The following is a 23984-nucleotide window of genomic DNA, read 5'->3' as shown; positions in this document are numbered from 1 at the left end:
TACATCCTACAGAACATAGATTGTCTCCCAAGGGAGTGTAACCATGTTTACCCCAACTACCTTCAGTGCACTGACCATATGCCTGTCGACCTCATTTTCTACAACCAGTGCATCCTCTGGCAGCACTATGGTGTTGTTCATGCGGGTGTGTAGCATTTCCTCAGTCACGGTTGTACCTACTGTCAGGCTGGTCAACAGAGTACCAGCCTAAGGAGTGCGCACCTGCAACTCTTGTATCTATGTCTATAGGGCCCCCAACACTATCTAGCTTTCCTCCATGAACTACCTGAGGGCCTACGTGGTGACACACCACACTGTCTCCCCTATGTCCTGGAGATCCCCCTCAGTGACGGTGGTCGAGTCGAAAGAAGTCTTGAAGGCTTTCGACTTCTTTTGTGGCCCCGCTTGCTCTCTCTAGCGCTGTCACTTGAGTTGTGTGGACGTTGTTTGTGGGTCCGCGCCACCTTCCTCTAGATTTGTCTCCTGTGTGGGCGAAGGCAACTTTGGTCCTTCGCAGTCCTTCTCAGCTGCCCTCTACTGCTCTTCTGCTGTGTTCACAGCGTCGCGTGCCTCCTGTGCCTTGGCTATTGCCGCTTCATTCCTTCTCTTCTCTGCCAACTGTGCCATCTGTAGTTTTTCCTCCTCCTTTTTCCTTTATGCAGCAGACTTCTCTGATTCCACCGCGGAGCTGGCTGGAGCGCACCACTTCAGCGCCCATGACTCATGCAAGGCGAATATGACATCGTCTGTGGCCAGGTAAGGTAGCTCATTCCATTTCTTCGTGGGGTCCTTACGTGCCCTAATATATACATGATGGAAGTCTGCATTGAACTCTGCGAAGCTCTGCAAAGTCTTATAGACAGTGGCCGATAACTGTGGCTTACAGTTAATCCCCATTTTGATTGTCATCTCCATGAACACCCAGAATATCTTTCTATCTCTAATCCTCTATGCATCTTTAGTTGCCCACATCGAAGCGTACTTTGCTACCTCTGGAAGATCCTTAGCAATCATTGGGAACTGGTTGTCCTCAGGTGATTCCCAAGCCACCAACGCTATGGATAGCAGAAGTCATGCATAGTGGAAAGTCTTCCCTTGTTCCTGTGATTCGCGACAATTTTCCAAGAATTATCGGCACAGGTAATATGCCTAGTTAATATGGACCCCCTCTGCGCACTGCCCAGTAAGTGCAACCACCAGTGCGGGCACTTCATCCATGCGGCACATCTGCATGACTTTCTTGGCCAATATCTACATCGTAACTTTGACCACCGTGTTATTGAAATTAGAGATTATGTATCCTCTCTTTTTCTTCTCTAGCTTGAACCTTTTCTTCATGTCCTCCACAATGGCCAAATCATCACTTTTACCCTCAGATATGTTTACTGGATCCTCCCATTTGCAAGGGAGCCAGGTAATTCTATGAATTAGATGATCCATGATGGGGATGGGCTCCTCTAGCCACAAACACCCATCATGTGCCAAAAAAAGTAGTTGCTTGATGAAAAAAATAGTCACTGGGGCGCGATGGTAATGCGGCACCTAGAGTAGGTTTAACAACCTTTCTTTCTCTACTCCTCGCAACCACTTGTGCGGCTCCAACTCTATGACTCCCGCCGCTATATTTTTCTTTGGCCACATTGGCTGCGCGGTTGTAGATGTGGGAATTTCTTGTGGTCTGCCAGATCCTAGTCTTCAAATTTTATAACTGTCACTCGTCCTAAATGCACTCCATTAAAAACGATATCATCGGGTAGCAGCGGAGTCTGCAAAGAGCTCTTTCTCTCATCTAGGTTCTTGGGCACCCTTGCTTTCCCCTTTTGCGGAGGAACATATGTGGGCAACCTGGTAAGAGGGTTCATACCCTGGGTTTCTTCCTCCATTTCTTCGTCCTCCTCCTCTTCCACTAGGATTTCCTCAAGATCTTCCTCCTCCTCATTGGCTTCCAAATTGATCACCTTCCCCTTTTCTTCCATGGTAAGTTTAGTTCTCAACAGGTTTCTAGGGGACACGCACACTGATACCATAGGATGCTTATCTTTCTTGGGTCTCGGTGTGCGCAGTGACTTAGGGATTTCTGTGACTATCCCGGCACTTTCTGAGGCATCTCCTATTGTCATGGCCCGTGTAGCCTCTTCAGCTGTCATCTCTCCGATATCCATGGCTTCTTCAGACGTTGCCATATTATTGTTCCATAAATCTCTCAATGGCTCAGGTAAGTGCTCAAACAATGCCTTCAACTTCAAAAGATCGAAAAAATTGGGGTTCATGAATCTCTAGGTGCACAATAGCTCAACTCTCAAATTGCCAAGTGTTGTTTGCTGAGCAGCCCTTTGCAATTTATAACACCCTTTGAATTTGAATTTGACTGTTCCCCCCAAATCCGGTCCATTAATGCTCCCTTGGCAGTAGATTTGACCAAATTTAGCCCATAAAGTTTTCCTTAAATGCCTACCACCCGCTACATTTGGTCTTAAACCAAGCATCACGTCGTGAATGGTGACAATAACGATAACTTTCCAGCCAACCCATGCAGTAGTGTAGCTAACCTTGTGCTATCGCGGACCCTGTGACACCTCGCTATTACGCATAGTCCTAACATCGCACTGCTCTCGGGCAGAGTAGTTTATAGTCCCGCATCTCCTTTCAGCTACCTAGAGTGCTAAAACTATGCTTCCTGCGGCTAGTCAGCTGGGTAGGCCACTTGTGTAAGTATTCAACTGACTACCATTTACTTTTCCTGGGAAGAGTTCTCCATTTAACTTCACCTACTGCACTGTGCCACCATCTGTGATTTCCTTAATAACATACGATCCCATCCCATGTAGCAAATTGAGAAACTCTCGACAATGGTCCCCAAGTCTGTCAATGTAATTGAGCTCATCCTGCTCTATTACTATGGTCTTTCTATCAAGAAAGTCCTTCTTTATTCCTTCCTCAAGCTTCTTGACTTCCGCTTCTGCCATGGCACTTTTCTCCCTCAACTGAACTCTTTCATTCATGAGTTCTTGGAGCCTAATATCACCCTGTTGGATGTCTTCATCGAGTCCCAACTATTCGTCTTCGAGCTCTTCCAACGGAGCGAGCCTTTCTTCCAAGGCTCTGCAATCCGTTACCCCTATGAGTGCCACTATGCATGGACTAGACATGATAGACTCCATAGGTATTACGACCTCTACTCTATCGACCGACCAAAAAGGCATCTATTCGGGTATGCACAGGTCCCAACCACTTCGCTGCGCATTGCATACCTTGTTCAGTGCATTGCATGCCTTTTAAAATGCTTCCGCGTGGATAACCTTCTTCATGATTATTCTTCCCACATACTGTATGTCGAATCTTAAGAGCCAACTGCACATCTGCCCCCTCAACACATGCTTATGGACCATCCCTCTTAGTGCGAGTTCATGTGCATCTACGTAGGTTGTTATCCACATGCCGACATCCACCTGGCTAGATGTGCACGTGGATTATCCTTCCCATTGTATTTATCTGTCAATCGCACTCTAGGCTTCCCAAACCATGTGTGCATCATCCTTCTATATTTGTGCCAGTCATCAAAGCTCCCTTTATGCATACCCCATCTCCTTGCGGGCGTAGCACGCAGTACCAAATTCAAAGCCTAGAAGCATTGCTTTTCCGACACCTCGCTTTCAAATTTTTCCAAGAAGGCATCTACCTCACTTAACCCATCATAAGTAGGCAGGTCTCTTACTTCTGTCGATATGCAGCACAGTGACCTTGTCATCATATTACAATTTAGTGTAGTTACCTCATGTAACTGATTCTACCGTCGCTTTGTTTCCTCATCAAAATTTGAAGTACAAGAGCTCTCGCGCTCTCATGCAAGCTGTCCATCCACAGTGGGATTCACCCAGTCCTGGTTTCGCGTTGTTATCTTATAGATGCAATGAAAATCATCATCACTTTGAGAGTCACACACTAGCTCTGTATAGCGCAATCCTTCAACAGGGTCTAGAGGTATAACTACACGTAGTGACTTATTTTCAAAAGTCATCTTGCACTTATTCAGATTAATCACCCCGTTCATGTTAGTGGCCCAATCAATTCCTAAGAGTGTGGGATAGGGATTGCTGTCATTAACAATCTCTATCACTTCAAAGTCTGCTAGCACGCTCGCTCCCTTAATATCCACAGTGAGTCCCTGCAATCACACAATGGGTATTATCTTCTGCTAGTTTTCCATTCACAGCTAAATAGGGGACCACTGTACTGTAGGTCTCCCATGCGCTCCCATGTCTGCTTCGGTAGAACATTCACGTCCGATCCTAAATCTAGAATTACTTGGTCCATCTCATATTCTCCAATCTACGTGGTTAACATCATTTCTCTTCCCGTCCTTGTCTTATGCTTTCCAATCTTCCAACCTACATGCGGTTCTCCTGGCACGGTCCCAACACATCTATTAATGGGTTCCTGTAGTCCCTTTACAACCTCACTATCACGCAGTAACGTAACGCATGCTTCCAGGAACATTGTGAGCATAGATGGGTCCATTTCCAGCTCTAGTCTATCTTTGCTACCTGATGTCGAGGCATCAGTGAGGCTCTTATGATCTTCCATGAAGGTTTCCTTAGCGCACTCCAAATCAAACTCTTCTTCTTTCGTCGGAGCTTTGTGAACCCAAGTACTATCTTTGGGCTATCTCCCTTTGTCATCTCCCATCGTGATTGTACTTTGGAGCACAATGTTCAAATTCAAATCCTCCTCATATGGCTCATACCTCAACATCTGCAGGTTCTGAGTCCGGGGAGGTGGTAGCGCTCCCTTGTCGCATATCCTAGCTATCAGCGTAGAACAATCTTCCATCTCATGATAAAAAAAAGTACAATACATACATGCTGGACGTGTTGGGTTCATACAATCGTGGGCATAATGTCCTGGCTCTCCGCAATTGTAGTATATCAGCTGTCCGCGACCTCTTCCAAGTCCTCCATCTCAGTCTCGTCTGTGCCCTTGAAATCCTCTTCGCGCCACTCCTACACTCTAGTATAGGGGCCGCGATTCATCCTGAACTCTGTAGGTGGGAGTCCTATCCATCATCGACTGATAGCTCCTAAAATTGTGCTCATCGTTTCCTACTGACCTACAAAAACTATAGAACAGTTGCTACGAATTTTGTGTATACTTCTGTAACACATGGCAGTTGTCCATAGCATGTTTCCCTCCTATTTGACAAATCGCGCACCACAAAGCAAGCACCGCACTAGGTCCTGCTTCTACTTCTGGCCTTAATGGCATCGGTCCTCCTCCCGTGAGGTAGTTTGCAAACATCGGGCAATGGTCCTTATCATGACCCTGACCCTTGCATTTTATGCACCACACCTCTTTGTGCACTTCCAGGCGAGCTCTCCTGTCTGGTTTCAGACTCTGCATCTCAAGGCATGAGTTTTTCAACTATGCGTGGATCTACTAAACTCCCAAGTTAGTATACTACATTAGGGTCTCATGCAGCCTCATCGTGATCTCTAAGGCCTCTACCTGAGTTGTTAATTTCTATTGTGATAGTGCGCTCTATAAATGTGGTGTTAGCTATGCTACAAACCATTTTCGATGTTGTCCATCTATTAAATTCATATTAGCTTCATGAATCATACACTTCAACCTTTGATCCAACTCCCAAGGTGTTTCGCCTGGTAGCGTCATTATTTATTTGAACCCAATGGTTGACTGTGCTTCAGACTTCGGCCTGCTAAATTCTCTATTTAGCACTGCTTGGATATCCGTGATCCCTCCATTTGGATTATCATTGGAGTGCTTATTATACAAGGTCAGTGCGCAGTCTTGCAATGTGCTAATCAACGTCACGTTCTTTATATTGTCCTCTGTAACTTCCTACGCTTCCCATATGGCTCGTATGACGAACCAAAATTGGTCTAGATCCTCATTTCCCACTCCCTTGAACACAGGCAACTTTATCGTGCTTGCCATACTGAATCATGGTGGTGGCGAAGGTGGTACGGGTGAGGATGAACGTGAAGGTGGCGAAGCTGGTGGTGGTGTGGGTGGGGGTGGTATTTGCGGAATTCTTTGCCTTATCAAATGGATCGTACTTTGTGGCGAGACCTTTGAGAGTTCTTCCTCGCTCCCTCGTGAAGGTGAAATCAAGGGGCCAGTTTCTAGTCCCTTATTTCCTTCGTTCCTATAAGTATTTCCACTTCGCATAGCCCCGAACATCAAGGTAATTGCATAACCCTCTTTTCACACAATAACATTTTAATCCAAGTATCCATGGACTTTACGTACTTAGCTCGCAGTCCCTTGAGAAAGCGTCGCTCTACCTTGCTATAGCTGACTAAAGTGTCTACCGTGAAGTCAGTAATGAATCCTCCTATAATTCAATCGAGCCAATGATCAACAACATGCATGGTCTGATCCTCCGATGCTTCCAATATGCGCACAAACTCTGGGGTCCACACAATACGACCGTCGAGCTTCCACCTTCCTTGGCTATCTGCTAGCTTCACGATCCACTTGTACAACTCAGTAGGGAAAGATGCAAAAAATATCTCATGGATTTTTGTGTGCAGGTGGCAGTCTAACCACTCTTCTTTTGTTAGTCGCGGATTCTTGTTCTCCTGCGTCGTGAACTCGTGAATTGGTGTAGGGTATAACCCAACATATAACCATACTTAGCTAAACTGATGTGAGGGTAACCACCCGCACATACCCACAGTATGCATTCTTCAATAATAATGCATCTACAATTTTCCCAGGTCATTTGACTCTACAATGGAGTCAAACCTATAGACCATAAATGGTCATGGCCCATTCAACAACAGCTCCTCTACATAGGAACTCAGTGACCCCACCTGCAACCTCCTATCGGGAACTGTTAAACCCTTCAAAGCCTTTTAAATCCTTTAACCCATGCATATATAACCTTCCCTTTTAAATTCTTCATTACGTGTCGATTAAGACACGAAACACAACATCATCACTTTTCTCTTCCAAATTCCTGTTATAAAGGAAAACCCATTTACGAAGGGAAATACTCCCAAAACACATTTCTGCTTTATTACAACATTAGCACAGACCCCAAGGTTAAAAACTCATAGCAATTGGCCTTTGCATGGTTCCATGGTCTTACCACTTGTGTGCCATATCACCCCTCCTCTAACTCCAATATGACTATCGGAAGTCATTAACATAATGTTTAAGCCTTAAAAGGCATAGCCACACTTTAGCCCAATTACAAAGGAATGCTGCTTCAAAATGCATACACCGGACTTCAAATTCTTTAGGATTACATGTATAAAATTTCAGGTCCACCTTTCCTTTAAACTACTCCCCCAATCTCTGAACCTTCCAATGCCCAATCGTTGATAAATCCCAATGACGATCGCTGATTATCATTGTCGCGATATCACACATTCATAAACCACTGACCCTTGGCACCTATGATCGTCGATATGCAATTAAATCATGACCGTTGATCTGGCCACGATCCAACGGTCCACGATTAATCGCTTCTCACCCTTTGAAAATCTCCAAGGCTCATTCCAATACTTTAAAAGGGTCTTCTGCTAATGCGATTAAATCAGACCCATAGATCTAACTGATCCAATGGTTGCTACGCGTCAATACGTCACTTCACTATGATTCCTTTTATTTAGAAATTACACCATTGCCAATGGTTCCTGCAGCTCTTTGGGTTCTTCAAAGGTTCTGGCTCTCTGTTATTCTACTACTCCATTCATTCTCATTTGACCTTAAACTCTTTAGCGAAGTCCTTCTATCACTATCCTTTGGGACTTTAATTGTTCCCTTGAAAGGATTCAAAGGTCCATTATAACTCTCTATTTCACTGCTTCTCCAGAGCTTCTATTTGCTCCTTCATTTAGACTCGATGGTCCATTTCAATTCTTCTGAATTTTTCTCCTCTCTTTCTGTGGTTCTCCATTGACTGTGTTTGCTTACAATTATTGCAAACCTACAGTTTCACATCATAACCAATCATAGAACACACATTTCATACGCTCTGACATAGTCAGGAAAACTCTGCATATATTAATTTAAAAGCACAGATTACACCTGAGACACCTCAGTCTCACACACACACAAACATAGAATTGATTCTACTATTAGTGGCCTCTTTCTCTACCCGTAGGCTTACATATGTTTATATGGAAACTTTGGATGGATCATTATGAAAGACCTGACCCCATCCTCTATCAAAAGCCCTAAAGCTTACTACATGCATACATATGTGAAAGACTTTTATCCACTCCATCTTTTCTCTGTTTTAAAACAGAAAAGCCTCCTATTTTGCTCAATGGTCCACATCTATTCTCCCTTTTATGCCTAAAAACTCTCCCTTTCTCCTAGGATCATGGAACTACTCATGTTCTCATTTATTTGCTTTGAGAGCATCTAATTAAATCACACTTAAGGCCTAAATGTTGCATTAACTTGATACTTAGGAAAACTATTTCCTAAAATGCATGACCCCCTATGTCTACTATTTACAATGATTTTCATTGTGCTAAATGCTCTTGCATCGGACTCCCAAAGTAGAAAATATTCATGATCTCCTAATCATGTGTCTTCTAGTCTTGTCTTCCTGGACCCCATATTTTGTTCTGTAACTATCCACATGATTTGTTCCCTTATTGTTGCTGCATTTTTGCTGTCTTTTGCTCCATTTTCTTCTTACTGTCAATCAGATTCAACTTCTGATTGATCTTGCCTATTTTTGCTACCATTTTCGTCCATTTGAATTGCGGCATCATCAGCTGGCACATTTCTTCAATTTCTATGTCCAGCATATCTTTGAACTGGTCCATTTTCTACTTTGTATTTTTGTCTCTTTCTCTTTGTTTCAAGTTATTGCTGCTGTCTTCTACACTGGCTTTCCTTACTTCAACTTTTGTTGTGACTCCTATGCTGACTTCTCTTTTATTTTCTCCAACTTTTGATTTGCTCACTTTATTGACTGCTTCCCTGTCATCCTTACCCTCTTTCACGATTAAATCATGATTGTTCAACATTCTTTCTAGCAAATTAACTTCTCTATTCCATGGATTGAGTTCTTCCATAGAATTCTCTTCTTTCACCTTTATTTCACTTTTCGCTTGTGCCAAATCTCCTCCAGCATTTGCAACAAAACCTGCACACTCAAACCACTTGTTAAAATTAAAAACATAAGGCTGTTGTGCCTTATCTTCCTTTGGCAACAATTTAGTTTGCTGATTTGTTTTCTCCTTCTCCTCTGTCAACACATCAGTATGCTGATTCGAATTCTCAGTGGAATTCATGAGACTGTCAATTAATCTCTCTTCTACATCATCTGTTCTAATGATTTCTTCCTGCTTGGGTTCACAGTAGTGAACTTCTCCTCCTTTAACCTGCTGCTGGTTATCTTCACTTTGAAATTGTTTGATTTGTACTACCTCTTTACCATCTTCAAACAACCTCTACTCAATCTCTTTGATCACATACTCATACTCTTTCATGCTTTTTAATGAGTCTACAAACAAATTATTATATCTTCTTGTCTCCATGGCTACCTGAGGCACATCTTCTCCTTCATAAACAATAATTGTAGCTTCTATTCTACTGTCAAGTTCTCTCATCAGTTTCCCCTACAGTTTAATTTCCTCTTCACACTTAGCAAGCACTTCATCAAAATGCTCTCTTTTCCATCTTCATCCTTGACGTTCTGTGTTACAGTATTAAAATATTTTCTTCCTTTGACCCTTGTAATCTCAAGGTTTTTCTCTTGTAGCAAATCACTACTTCCCTCCTTCAAGAGGTCTTCTCCATTATACTATGTTCTCCTAGAGTACTCCTCCACACTTTTGACATCTTCAAAAGACTATCCATCCTCTTCAAAACACTCTTTTGTTAGTGTTCCTTTTTTCTTTGCTAAGTCTTTCCCATAGACCTCCTCTTCCTTAACATCTTTCAGTAGATGTTCTTCTTCCCTACTGTCTATCTTAACAATTTCCATGGCTATCTCCAATGTGCCTATCGTCATAGTGAATTGATGATCATTTACAATATTTTCATCGAACATAGTCTCTTCCTCAATTTTGCCTTCAGTCCCTTGTTGTTTATCTCCTCTGACGATATCTTCAAATGGTTGCTTTTCTCCTGCAATATCTACCATCATACATAAACTATCAGTTTTAAAAATATAAGACCCTATGGTCTCACTTGATGGTTCAACCATCATATTTTCTTGCTATTCTAAATCATTCATATGGTTCAGAAATTCATTGATAGTCTCTTCTTCAATCTCCTCAAGCCCTTCACTTGGTTGCTTGACCTCTATCTCTGTATGTGTATGAGATCTATCTATCTCATCCTTTTCTAGAACATAATTTTGATTCTACTGGTCTTCTTCCTTCTTCATGAAAATATTAGCCAATTTTCCTTCACCTGCAAACATTCACAAATTGTTAGATTTAAAATCATCAAGCCTTTTGGCCTCACTTGAAGTTTCAGTCTTCAAGTCTTCATCTTCACTTTCTCCCAGAAATTCTCCTTGTTCTGGTTCACAGATGGATTCTTCCATTTCTAACTCAACCTCCTTGAGTTTTTCCTTCAGCCACCTTACTTGCATTCGTTGTATCCTTCTCTGCATCTCATGCCATTCCATTGGCTTCTTCCTCAAGACCCAACATAGTCTCTGGCTTTTGCTCAAGCATTCTGTTGGCGTTATGGCTCAAGTGTTGTCCTTGATGGCAACTCATACAGATGACAGATCATAGTGCAACAGGTCAGTAGCAAAGATCGATGATCAGCCTACAAAGAATGAAGAAAATAAGAAATTTGCAGGTGCACTGATCAAAAGGTGCGGTCATCGGCAGGTTCTGCAGGCTCATCGTTTAGAAGGTGTGGACATGTTTGCAAGTTCACAGTTCAAAAGGTTCGGACCCCAGTTCACACACTTTCATGCAGAGAAAAGCACACGCACGTGGGAAATCTTATGGTTGGTCCATGGTATTAGTCCGACAGTTTTTGATCCTATGGTTTTGGTCCGTGGTATTGCATCCAAAAGAGTTGAACCCAAGTATTGGATCCTTGGTATTGTTTCTCAATGGTTTTGGTCCATGGTTTGAGAAAGGCCTAGACTATAAAAAGGGGAAGGAGATCATTTGGATGATATACTCATGTGTTGAATATCTTAAGGTGAGCGAGATCTGAAATACTTGTGATCGATTGCTGAGTGATAGCTGCATTTGAATCAAGGAGAAATCTGAGCATTCCAAGGCGGATCTATTGAGGGGTCGAGATCTCTTGGGCGCGTGATCAGATCTCAAAATCTGGAAGTCTGGTTTACAATTGAAAACTGATAAATTGTTTATACCCGAAGGTCCGCAGGCGAGCAACAGGAGCAGGTGTGGAGCTGTGCAGGACAGAGACAGGCGCAGGTGCGGAGGTGCGCAGGCGAGCCGCAGGAGCAGGTGTGGAGGTGTGCAGACAAGCCACAGGAGCAGGTGCGGTGGTGCGTAGGCGAGCCGCAAGAGCAGGTGCGGAGGTGTGCAGGCAAGCTGCAGGAGCAGGTGCAGTGGTGCACAGGCAAGCCACAGGGGCAGGTGCAGAGATCCGCAGGCTCGACATAGCGGAAGTGCAGATACCCGCAGGTTTCTATTACTATTACTATTACTATTGTGTTCAGGGTTCTGAGTTAGTGTCCGGTTGCTGTGGGTTGAGAAATTATTGATTCAGTTTTGTACAAGGAATATTGGTTGATTGCAGATCTATTTGATATTTGATTGATGTTCATGATGCTTTGCTTGATCTAAACCAAGGATACACTCATGGTGATGAATGGTTTGATAGCCTAGATCTGAATTATTGATGTATAAATGGTATGATTTGGGTATGACCGATGTATGGAACAGTTACAGAGTTATAAGGAAATATTTGCAGATCTGTACGCAGGTTGGTTGTGGTGAAAGTGTTGACTAAGTATTGGGTGATTCAGAGATTGATGATGTTGATTGATTGTGTGCTTCAATGATATTGATGGGTCCATTATGAAAATTGGATGAAACATGGCCTTCAGATTATGTGTTGTGTTTCAAGAGTATCCAGTCTGAAAATGTATGAAACGTGGTACCCGGAGGAGAGAAGATTGTAGGTTGGCACCAACGTACTAGTATCTTAGCTAGTAAAAAAGCTAAGGGGGTGGTGGCTCCCTTCCAGTAGCAGTTGGAAAGCTTTGGAGCATGTCAGCAGGTTGTAGCTTGCGTACTAGTAAATGGATCAGCTAGTACAAGAGCTAAGGGGGTTATAGCTCCCTTCCAAGAGAATCTCGAGAGAGAGAGAAGGTTGTAGCCTTCTGCAGGTAGAAGCCTGTGTACTAGTATAAGTCTGCACCAGTACAAAATATTGTAAAAGGAAGTTTCTTATTAAAAGAAGATTGAGACGACTTGCAGCAGGTGGTTTTCACCCACATTGGGTTTCCACCTTATATCATGGTGTTCATGTGTGCTTCCTGTGTGTGATGATCTGTTCTGTTTTACTGCTTTGGTTTACTATTCATATGGTTAATAATGTTCTAATGCACTCATTATGGATCAACTAACTGAATCATAAGTATACTGGATATACACTGGTTGCATTAATCATTGTTGTGAAAGTAGCGTATATGAATCTTAATATGGAAATGAAAAAGTTTTATTCATTTGATAATACTGATTCACCCCCCCCCCCCCTCTCAGTATTATTTCCAACAATTGGAATCAGAGTAGGTCCTTTGGTAAAAGCTTGATCGCTTGAAGGAGATACGTAGAACAATGGGAAAGAAGCTTAAGAAGAAAGCACCTAAGAAGAAGAAGACATCTCAGAAGAACTATGATAGTGGGAGTATAGATTGGGGAATATGTGGAAGAAGCACTTCAGATTCAGAATCACTTCATGATGAAGATGAACAAGCAAATGATCTATCAGGTATGAATTTGTTATCCTCTGGTGATACAGGTATCTATCCATTTGGAAAAGATGAAAGTGATAGCGAAACAACTGAATTTTCTCTTATGGGTGAGCAAGAAAGATATCAAATAGAGGCAGAATTTAAAAGGCTTACAGACAAAATTAGAGATCAACAAGATCTATTGAACAAAAGGGAATGTGCCTTCAAAGAAGAAGCTACCAAACTAAAAGCTCAACTAGAGGAAGGAAACAAGGTAAGGAAGTTATTCAAGGACAAATATCAAAAGTTGCAGGATGAAGTAATATCACTAAGAGATGAAGTCAATAATAAGAGCACAACAATCAAGAAACTCAGAGATACATCTAGTTACTATGAAAGTCTTGAAGCTACAATCCTCTTGCTAAAGGAAGATCTTGAAGAATCAAAGAAGCAGAATAACGAACTTCTCCAAGATCATGAAAAACAATAAAATGAAGTTCTCAATCTAAGACATCAGTTGGAAGAAGGAAGAAAAGCTGAAGAAAACATGAAGAAGCGGTATCTTGAAAAGGAAGAGCAACATCAGGTTGAGGTAAATATGCTAAAAGATAAGCTAGAAGAAAAGGATAAGCTCTTACGATTTCAAGATAGTACTAAGATCTTGGATGATATTCTTAGTAGTCAAATGTCTCTTGCTATCAAAGCAGGTCTTGGTTTTCATGAATCTGTTAAAGGTGAATCTAGTAAGACAAGGGACTCTAATGCAAAATCTGAAATGCTCAATAAGGAGATGAATGGTCAATCTCATCATCAACCAAGGAAAGAAATTCTTCAAAGAAAATCTTTTACTCCTCTTATGAATAAGGTTGAATGCTATAATCTTGGACATGTTGCATCCAGATGCAGAATGGGTCAAGGTCATCATGGAGAAAGATCATGACATTCCAGGTACTTTAATGGATATTGCTTTGCTTGCAATATGTTTGGTCACAGAGTTGTTGATTGCTATAGAAGGAATATGAGACATGTAAGATGTTATGCATGTAACAAGCTTGGACATATAGCTAAGGAATGCAGGAACAAAGTATGGACACCATACCAAAAGAAGAAAACATCATCACACTTGAAGATATGGAAGAAGAAGGAAGTACAGACAGAAAGATGTGGTACAACACAATATATAGACTCAGAGGGAGCTGAAAGTGTAAAACTTCAGTGTCCTAAATCTCATATGCAAGTTTGATAAAGGGAAGACGCGTATATACGCGAGTTAGTCACTGCACAGTCGCGTATATGTTAGCAGAGTCTGATATGTTTCAATTTATTATTTGCTCTGTTTGATAATGGTTACAATTTGTTGATGATGTGGTGAAATGTCTTGACACTTGTAAGATGTTTAGAAGTGTTCCTGCACCTAACTTGATGACGATGATGATGTCTTAATAATTCTTGTTGATATATGAATGTTCAGATCTGACAGTAAACAGATGGCACAAGTTCAGGGGGAGTTTATGCTTTTAATAATGCATTGTTGGCATTATGGTCCTTGGTGATGATGCTTATATATTGTTATATGATTCTTGGGGTTACATAGTTGATTAGATTTATGGTTGATTCTCTTATGATACATATATGGTGTTTACATGGTGATCTTCATAAGGATAAGGAGAAGTACAAAGCTTGAATACACATCTTCATTGCTTGATGATGAGTCACTCATATGCTGCTGTTGTCATATGCATAAAGATCATATAATACCGTTATGATACAGGATTCCTATAAGTTTTTGGTGCTCATATGGATGAGGATTGTTGCGGCTGATGATATCAAGAAGTCTTGACAAATGATCTTGAGCTCAAGATACATAGTTCTGGATACATGGATGATTACTCAAAGTCGCATTGTTGGAATCATGATGATATAATGATAGGTTGATGCTATCTACGCTAATGGACGTATACAGGTTGCTGGTCTGGATGTTGTTGACAGATGCTTATAGAGCAAATCATACACTATGTATGATAGTTTTTGATGACTATCATGGTCTTATTTAGATGTGTGGTCTCTGTTATAAATGTGATGAATAACATTCGATGAAAAGGTCATATCAAGACTCATGATGTAATAGTGTGTCTCTATCTATTGTAGTCATTTGATGAGATCTCTTCTGGTCATTTGTACCCCCATGCATAGGAAGGATGATGGAATATTTCAGCCATTATCAAGGTCATGTAACGGCCTATGTTGTTTTCCCCACTATGCCTGGGATGGACGATGTTATACTCTTGTGCTATCATGTGTAAACCTTGATGTATCCCCACTTGATTGGGTGGATGAGTCAAGTTTGGTATATCCCCATTTGGTGGGAGATGGATGTATGTATAAGTCTTTGGTGATAGGAAGGTCATTTATGATGTATAGAGTCATGTTCTTCTTGTAGAACATCTTTTGTAGATCTTGCTTACAGTTAGGGGGAGCATGAACAACACTCTTTAGCAGAGCAGAGACTTTAGCAGTACTCGGAGGGAGCATAATCAGATTGGTACACCTTGGCATATTCAAAGGGGGAGCTAATTCAGAGATTTCAGCAGATACTCAGGGGGAGTATGGTCAGTCGAATGTTTATCATGGAAAGAGAATATCTTGGTCCACCGTTTGCCCTTGATGTCAAAGGGGGAGAGTGACTTGGTATTGTTGCCAACAAGTCCAAAGGGGGAGATTGTTGGCATTATGATGCATGTGTTGTACTTGATGGCAACCCTCTCGTAGAAGAACATCTCACTTATATAAAATCAGATGAATCTATAGAAGAGATATCAAATGTGACATAATACAAGGGATGTAGGACAGCTCAAAGGAATCAAATGACAGTCCTAGTATGACAAGTTAGCTTTGCCATCAAGTCCAAAGGGGGAGATTGTTGGCATTATGGCTCAAGTGTTGTCCTTGATGGCAACTCATACAGATGACAGATCATAGTGCAACAGGTCAGTAGCAAAGATTGATAATCAACCTACAAAGAATGAAGAAAATAAGAAATTTGCAGGTGCACCGATCAAAAGGTGCGTTCATCGGCAGGTTCTACAAGCTCATCATTTAGAAGGTGCGGACATGTTCGCAGTTTCACAGTTCGAAAGGGGCAGACCCCAGTTCACACACTTTCATGCAGAGAAAAGTACACGCACGTGGGAAATCTTATGGTTGGTCCATGGTATTAGTCCGACAGTTTTTGATCCTATGGTTTTGGTCCGTGGTATTGCATCCAAAAGAGTTGAACGCAAGTATTGGATCCTTGGTATTGTTTCTCAATGGTTTTGGTCCATGGTTTGAGAAAGGCCTAGACTATAAAAAGGGGAAGGAGATCATTTGGATGATATAATCATGTGTTGAATATCTTAAGGTGAGCGAGATATGAAATACTTGTGATCGATTGGTGAGTGATAGCTGCATTTGAATCAAGGAGAAATCTGAGCATTACAAGGCAGATCTATTGAGGGGTCGAGATCTCTTGGGCGCATGATCAGATCTGTAAATCTGGAAGTCTGGGTTACAATTGAAAACTAATAAATTGTTTATACCCGAAGGTCCGCAGGTGAGCTGCAGGAGCAGGTGCAGAGGTGCGCAAGACAGAGATAGGCGCAGGTGCGGAGCTGCACAGGCGAGCTGCAGGAGCAGGTGCGGAGGTGCACAAGCAAGCCGCAGGAGTAGGTGCGGTGGTGCACAGGCGAGCTGCAAGAGCAGGTGTGGAGGTGTGTAGGTAAGCTGCAAGAGCAGGTGCAGTGGTGCGCAGGCAAGCCACAGGAGTAGGTGCGGAGATCCGCAAGCTCGACATAGCAGAAGTGCGGATACCCGCAGGTTTCTATTGGTGAAGTTGCAGAATTTTCTTCTAATATGTTTTGGCTGCTTTTGTCTAATACTGTTGTGTTCAAGGTTCTGAGTTAGTGTCTGGTTGCTGTGGGTTGAGAAATTATTGATTCAGTTTTGTACAAGGAAGATTGGTTGATTGAAGAACTATTTGATATTTGATTGATTTTCATGATGCTTTGCTTGATCTGAACCAAGGATACACTCATGATGATGAATGGTTTGATAGCCTAGATCTGAATTATTGATGTATGAATAGTATGATTTGGGTATGACCGATGTATGGAATAGCTGCAAAGTTATAGGGAAATATTTGCAGATCTGTACGGAGGTTGGTTGTGGTGAAAGTGTTGACTCAGTATTGGGTGATTCAGAGATTGATTGATTGATTGTGTGCTTCAATGATATTGATGGGTCCAGTATGAAAATTGGATGAAACGTGGCCTTCAGATTATGTGTTCTGTTTTAGGAGTATCCAGTCTGAAAATGTATGAAACGTGGTACCTGGAGGAGAGAATATTGTAGGTTGGCGCCTACGTACTAGTATCTTAGCTAGTACAAAAGCTAAGGGGGTGGTAGCTCCCTTCCAGTAGCAGTTGGAAAGCTTTGGAGCATGTCAGCAGGTTGCAGCCTGCGTACTAGTAAATGGATCAGCTAGTACAAGAGCTAAGGGGGTTGTAGCTCCCTTCCAGGAGAATCTCGAGAGAGAGAGAAGGTTGTATCCTTCTGCAGGTAGAAGCCTATGTACTGGTATAAGTCTGCACTAGTACAAAATATTGTAAAAGGAAGTTTCTTATTAAAAGAAGATAGAGACGACTTGCAATAGGTGGTTTTCACACACATTGGGTTTCCACCTTATATCATGGTGTTCATGTGTGCTTCCTGTGTGTGATGATCTATTCTGTTTTACTGCTTCGATTTACTATTCATATGGTTAATAATGTTCTAATGCACTCATTAAGGATCAACTAACTGAATCATAAGTATACTGGATATACACTGGTTGCATTAATCATTTTTGTGAAAGTAGCATATATGAATCTGAATATGGAAATGAAAATGTTTTATTGATTTGATAATACTGATTCACCCCCCCCTCTCAGTATTATTTCCAACACATTCTCCTTAATGCATTGAGTTGTTCTTTTAATTCAGCAACCTCTTTGTTAATTTTTTCTTGACTCATCCTCTTGCCATTTGCTTTGGCATCATCCTTCTTATATCCTCTATTGTGGCTTCTCTCTGAACCTTTGCTATGACTATCAGTAGTCATCTTCTTCTCTTCTTTCTTCATGAGCTCCTTCGCAACAAGCCTCTACAACAACTAGTCCTCCTGGCTGCAATCTTACCTCATTAAGCTCTCCTCACTCAGTCATTTGGTAAGCACAGTCCTCTGTCTGGAACCTTCTCTTGAGCAACACCATTGCTTCTTTTAGGCTTCTATAATCTCTCACTTCCTCTTGAGAACACTTCAACTATCCTCTCTGTCCAATCTCTTGTTAGATTCTTCAAGCTCACTGCCACTTCTTCTTCAGAGTATTCTCCTTACTCTGCCTTCAAGAACTCATATGTTCTTCTCACACGGCTTCTGTTGCTGTCACCTGTGCATTAGTATAAAAAAATACATTCTTAATTTAAAACATAACATAACACATTACCTCTCCTTCAAGATCTCAACATGATCTTGTTTCACCCATTCTTCTACACTTTGAATGGATTGTCCTCTAGTTGGTTCCCAAGTCCTCTTTCCTTCAGAACTTTCATTAAGCAATCTTGATTTCTCCTTCCTTCAAGGAATCTTTTGTTCCTGCTATTACAAACCTCTGTTGGGACTGCTACAGTCTTCCAAGAACTTCAAAAGTTCTCCTTTTATAGATTACAAATCTACTCTGATACCACTACTGGTGTAGGGTATAACCCGACATATAACCATACTTAGCCAAACTGATGCCAGGGTAACCACCCGCACAGGTATGGATTCTTCAATAATAATGCATCTACAACTATCCCAGGTCATTTGACTCTACAATGGAGTCAAACCTACAGACCATAAATTGTCACGACCCATTCATCAGTAGTTCCTGTACATAGGAACTCAATCACCCTGCCTGAAACCTCCTATCGGGAACTGTTAAACCCTTTGGAGTGTTTTAAATCCTTTAATCGATGAATATATAACCTTCCCTTTTAAATTCTTGGTTACGTGTGGATTAACACACAAAACACACCATCGACACTTTTCTCTTTCAAATTCCTTTTATAAAGGAAAACCCATTTATGAAGGGAAATACTCCCAAAAAACATTTTCGCTTTATTATGGCCTTAGGACAAACCTCGAGGTTAAAACCTCATCACAATCGGCCTTCGCTTGGTTCCACGGTCTTACAACTTGTGTGCCGCATCACCCCTCCTCCGACTCCAATATTACTATCGGAAGTCGTTAACATAATATTTAAGCCTTAAAAGGCATAGCCACACTTCAGCACAATTACAAAGGAATTCCGCTTCAAACCACATACACTGGACTTCAAATTCTTTAGGGTTGCATCTATAAAATGTTGGGTTGACCTTTCCTTTACACTACTCCCCCTATCTCTGAACCTTCTGACGCCTGATCGCCGATAAATCCTGATGTCGATCGCTGATTATCGTTGTCACGATATTGCACATTCATAAACCGCTGACCCTTGGCACCTCCGATCGCCGATATGCGATTAAATCATGATAGCTAATCTAGCCTCGATCTAATGGTCCACGATCACTCATTGCTCGCCGTTTGCAAATCTCCAAGGCTCATTCCTATACTTTAAAATGTTCTTCCACCAATGTGATTAAATCACAGTCGTTGATCTAACTGATCCAACAGTTGCTGAGTGTCAATACTTCACTTCTCTGTAATTCCTTTTATTTAGAAATTAAGACATTTCCAATGGTTCGTGTGGCCCTTTGGGTTCTTCAAAGGTTCCGGCTTTCCATTCTTCTACTGCTCCATTCATTCTCGTTTGAGCTTAAACTCTTTACCAAAGTCTTTCTATCATTGTCCTTTGGGACATTAATTGTTCCCTTGAAAGGATTCAAAGGTCCATTATAACTCTCCATTCCACTGCTTCTCCAGAGCTTCACTCTTCTCCTTCATTTAGACTCGATGGTCCATTTCAATTCTTCTAAATCATTGTCCTCTCTTTCTATGCTTCGCCCTTGACTGTGTTTGCTTAAAATTATTGCAAACCTACAGTTTCACATCATAACCAATCATAGAAAACACATTTCACATGCTATGACATAGTCAAGAGAACTCTGCATATATTAATTTAAAAGGACAGATTACACTCGAGACACCTCGGTATCACACACACACACACACACACACAGGCTTGATTCTACTATTAGTGGCCTCTTTCTCTACCCGTAGGCTTACATATGTTTATATGGAAACTTTGTATGGATCACTATGAAGGACCTAAACCCACCCTCTAACAAAAGCCCTAAAGCTTACTACATGCATACATATGTGGCAGACTTTTATCCACTCCATCTTTTCTCTGTTTTAAAATAGAAAAGCCCCCTGTTTTGCTCAATGGTCCACATCTATTGCCCCTTTTGTGCCTAAAAGTTCTCCCTTGCTCCTAGGATCATGGAACTACTCATGTTCTCATTTATTTGTTTTGAGAGCATCTAATTAAATCACACTTAAGGCCTAACTTGATACTTAGGAAAACTATTTCCTAAAATGCATGATCCCCTATGTCTACTATTTACAACGATTTTCCTTAGGCTGAATGCTCCTACATCATGAATCCTCCTGTCTAACCGACCTTAAATTTCCTTCTTAGTTGGATTCTAATGATATGACATCAGACATCTCTATGCAGATTCTGGTCCTGGTAATGAAACCATTTGTTGGCTTGATGGGGCTTGACCCAAGTTCAGAGTTAATTAGCCTAACAAATCCCTACACTACTGGCCCTTTTGGCATCAGCCCACATTGCATAGATTGAAGTCTCGTCCGAAGTAGTATGGGGGATGCAGGAACCAAGTTTTCGCACCCTGGAGATGTCTGAGGGATTGATTTAGTCCAACTGTGCCTACCTTCATGCAAGTTACTTTGTGGACTATTTTGAATTCTGAGACCTTCACAATCTATTATAATTGCCTACTAATAGCCCTAACGAGGAGCCAAGAGGCTTTCACACTATTATGGCAGCGATCTATGCTATTTCCCCAAATTACACTACATATATTACTTATCTTCTTACAAATGTTAGTTAACTTTCTATAACAAATACTTTATCTCACATTTACTTAATCAACACAATCATCTATGCCCACGCATCATATAAACAATAGAAACATAATTTATACCCAATACATTCAATGCAGAAAAGAGTAAATGAATACACAAGAATGGTATAAAACTTATCTTTATTAATGCTTCAATGGTTACAGACTCAACCTACCCTGCGCACTCAACTGCAGGGGTCTCCGGACTCAACTGTGGACTATTAGACCTATGCGCACTTAGCTGCAGAGCCTTCTCCTACTCTATGACCCAAAGACTCGAATCTACACTTAGATCTTCTGCAATCCCTCTATTCCATCATTAGATCCTATTGACTCTATGATTATTTGAACTACGTAGAGCCTTGCTCTATTTATACAATCCCATGGTCCATAGACCATGGGTAGATCTCTAAAGCCGACATTACATTACAAACTTGAGGGTGAACAACCCTGTGACTCATTTACAACTTCGCGCTCTGCGCCCACAAAATGCAGAGTCTTTACATCTCATTTACACTTTTTAGCCAAAATCTAGGCTTTAACCCCAAAACTTTCCTTGGGGGATCTCGTGCCCAACACGCTGTCAAACATAAAATGGATCGTTGTTTCATGTTCTTTATTTACTATTTCCATCTCACCCATTTCTGTGGATATGAGCCTGACGTCTATGTTATTAGTCTTATCGCACTCCAAGGTAGTCTCATTCTTCGTAATATCATTGTTCTCTAAGATTAATGATTGTATTCTGTTGTTTTGTGGTGGATTATTAGTTCCGTTGTCCAAAAATGCAGAGTGCTTTATTCCATATTCTATGTTTGATCCAGGACCTGTGTTAGTCCATATGGATTTCAAAGCAATTCCATTGTTATTTATATGATCTGCAGAATTCAAACACGTTGTTTTTGTATTAATTTCAATTTTTGATTCAGTGGTATCCATTACCGTGAGTTCAACTCTTTTTCCCACAGTCTCATCGCATTTTTGATCGCATTTTTCCATCAACGAGCTGCCTATATTGATATCAATTATATATTTCATGGATGTTGTCATCGTGGGTTCAACTTTCATGTCATAGGTCTCTAAAATTGCTAATTGTATTTCGTTGTTCTGTGGTGGATCGTTGTCCAAAGACGCAATGTTCTCTATTCCAGAAAGATTTGTATGAGGACCTATGATTTATGATTCATTGCAAGTTGTTATCATGTGAACGCTATTGTCTGAGGTCTCCTCACATTTTTCCATTAACTCGCTACCCGTATTGATACCAATTTCTGATTTAGTGGCTATCACAGTGGGTTCAATGTTTATGTCAGATGTCGCATTTCATTGTTTCATCAATATGTTGCCCATCGTATGTGACCATGATCTGTGTGACATAGAGTATTCCATCCCAGTAGAACCTGCACTAGTCAATACCATTTCAGAGATGTTTCTGTAGGATTTATGATTGATGTTTTGATCCATGGATTTCTTATAAATTGTAGCCAAATTGTTCTTTCCAGGACCAACGTTAGAACTGTGATTGACTACGATGTGGTGTGAATTAGGAATATTTTCCTTCAATATAAGAGAATTAATAAAAGATATCTATGAAGGATTAATTTTGGATTTGTTGGGGGCTGTCCAGGAGTTGGGATGAATGCTAGCTTTCATTTCCAGTTTTTCAAATTTTAGGGTTTGTTTGGAGTTCATTTGTTCCTCAATTTTGAGAGATTTCAAAGCTGCACATGACTCTATTCTAGACCACAGTGTTGGTTCAATAAGGTTAGATAGACTAAGGTGGAGATCATATGCCTTCTTGTTTAATAGGTTCAGTTCTGAGCATAATTTACTAATCTCTGAATGGAGTGATTGGCTCACTTTGGTGAAACTGTGATTCTTCTTGTGGTTTTTGAGGTTTTGTTTGATGCAGGAAAATGGAGGAATAATAGAGGTGTCTCTATAGTGTTTGAGAGAAGTGAGGTATGACTTCTTCATTGCAATTTTGACGTTGGATCGTTCCAATGCACGAAGTTATTGTGATTTCCCCCTTCTGTAAAGGTTGAAAATTATAGATTTTAGGCTTCTGTGATCTATATTTTGTGTATTGATTTCTTCCGGAGTCATCGCATTCATGTTTTATTGTATAGACATTTCAAACCAACATCTATGGTTCATCATCAAGATCAGATGTGTGAAGTCAAATAATGTTGGGGCAATAAATAGAGGAAAAATTGGGTTGGTAATGTAAGTAGCCGACAATTTTTATGTTGTTAAGAAATGGATTTAGTTCGATTAATTTATTTTTTTATGTTTTTTTTCAAATACCATGTAATATTATAATATTAATATGTTATCAATTAATAGTTTTAGTATTAGTTATTTTTTAATAACATTAATTAATACCTAACGTTATTATTCCAATACGATTTTATGTGACATTATAGTATTATAATGTTTTAAATTATATAATGTTATTTTTCCATTAATAAAAGTTTTTATATTAATTAATTTTGCTAACATTAGGATTATTAATATTAAATTTATTATGTATTAGCATTAATGTTATAAATAATGCAAAATAATTAAAACATGTAATATAATAATAAAACAAAATGGCTCTTCTAAATATTACTAATTGAATCTTTATTAACCAATAATTTTTAAGATGAATTGTGTAGGATTTTCCTAAATTTAATCTTAACTGAGGAAATAAAAATTATTGGAATTTAACCTTACTAAAAGTTCTTTTAGGGATTGAAGGCAAGGTAGGGTTCTTGGTTAATGTTATTTATTCAAATGTTAATGATATTAGGGATAGGTTGAACCATGAGGAGGTCACAAGATAGTGGGGTCGGGAGACCTAGGAGACGGTAGAGACCCCAGTTAGTGTAGGAATCCAATTATCACTTATTTTCCAACCGTCATCGCGGTTAAGGTTATTTTGTGTTTTCCTATTTCGATAGCTTCTCTA

The 23984-nt window shown here is 40.6% G+C and overlaps 1 pseudogene; it reads left to right on the top strand.

The window, feature by feature from the left end:
* The window catches only part of LOC149235131 (EKC/KEOPS complex subunit bud32-like), a 129082-nt pseudogene that overhangs the window by 5828 nt on the left and 99270 nt on the right, over nucleotides 1–23984 (top strand).

The sequence above is a fragment of the Pinus tabuliformis genome, chromosome 8, assembly GCF_031772625.1.
Source record: "Pinus tabuliformis cultivar Carrire ecotype Pingquan chromosome 8, CPIR1, whole genome shotgun sequence".
Lineage (NCBI taxonomy): Eukaryota > Viridiplantae > Streptophyta > Pinopsida > Pinales > Pinaceae > Pinus > Pinus tabuliformis.
Note: the sequence above shows the minus strand (reverse complement) of the source record. Positions and strands in the feature narration are given on the sequence as shown.